The sequence below is a fragment of the Argiope bruennichi genome, chromosome 2, assembly GCF_947563725.1.
Source record: "Argiope bruennichi chromosome 2, qqArgBrue1.1, whole genome shotgun sequence".
In the NCBI taxonomy this organism is placed as follows: Eukaryota; Metazoa; Arthropoda; class Arachnida; order Araneae; family Araneidae; genus Argiope; species Argiope bruennichi.
The window spans coordinates 123721855-123723355 of record NC_079152.1 but is presented as its reverse complement, the minus strand read 5'-3'; positions in this window follow the sequence as shown (position 1 = coordinate 123723355).

The window sequence follows — 1501 nt, the reverse complement described above, 5'->3', positions numbered from 1 at the left end:
TTGATTCAGTGATGCCAATCCAGGAAAAGAAAAACTCTATTTCTGGGCTTTGTCATCGTCTGATCATCAATATAGATTTCATGGCAGAGTTAAGTATCGGATAGCTTGACTTTTTTTTTTTCTATATCTTTAAATTCCTAAAAAATCTGGATTTAAATTGCCTTAAAATTTATCTTCGGTCGAAATTTTAGATTATACGGCAAAAAATTTCAGTCCAAAAATTAAATGAAATAAAGTAAAAATACCGCAGTTTAACTGTAACTATAAGGAAGTATTACGCAGCGGAGAAAAATAAGAATTGGATTTTTATAAATTCAGATCAGATTTTAAAATTATGTTTGTTGTCGTCGTGGCAAAATGCAACTAAAAAATGCAAAATAATCGATAAAACTGAAATTTATAAAATCTATATTACCTGGCATTAGTCGTAAACATAATTTTTTCATATTCATATATCTTTAATTTACCAAAAATTGATTCTAACTTTCAATAACAAACATAAATTTTCTTTTCATTTCTTTCTTTTTAATAAGCTAGATCATCAGTAAAGTGGCAACTGAAGGATATCCGAGGAATATAAAGAGGAGAGGAAAAAGAGTATAAAGAGGTCAATCTTATGATCTCCTATGGAGATAAAACATTAGGCATAATAATGCTTCAGTTAATATTTACTAGTGATCTTGGGGAACAAAAAACTCACGTTATACCTCGGACCACTTACCTACGATGCTCTAATATAACCACCTATTTGTTTTTACAAGAGAATTGTTTGAATGGAAACACGATGAGTGGCGTATTAAGTATTTTGTGGCACTAATAATCTACATTACGATACCTTCCCCACCCCTTTCCCCTTTTTAATAAACTAGTGAATTCATCTTCATATTTCAGCGTATTTTGGCTTTATCAACATGATAATGATTAATTTTTGGTAACTTTTTGAAAATATATTTCCTATATTTATTTACTAACCACCTTTGATGACCAGCTTATTATACTGGACTATTTAATTGCAATTAAATCTATCAAACATTATTTTATGCCCATGATTTTATCATCAAACTATTTTTGAACTTCAAATTTGGCTATACATTAGTGTTATTTTTATAATTTTACATACATAAACATGTTTTGTTCCTTTATACATAAACCTTCCAAACGGAAACCAACCCCAATATATCATAACACTATCAAAAACGTAATTGTTTGGTTTATTTATCAATTTATTTTCACTCTACAATAATTTCATTATTTTAATCCGTCATATAAATTACACAGGTATTAAACAGAATCCTTCTAAAGAAAAAAATCACCCTATTTAATATCTGCTGAAAACAAGCAAAAAATGGTTTGAATTTCAGAGCGATAAGTGTTGAAAATTAAACAAAAAAATGTTTTTAAGAAATTGCCATGAAGAAAAAAAAATTGCACAACTATTAAATCATTAGCGTTGAAAAAAAACAATCTTTTAAATTTTGGAATGTTTTACAAGTTACTTTTG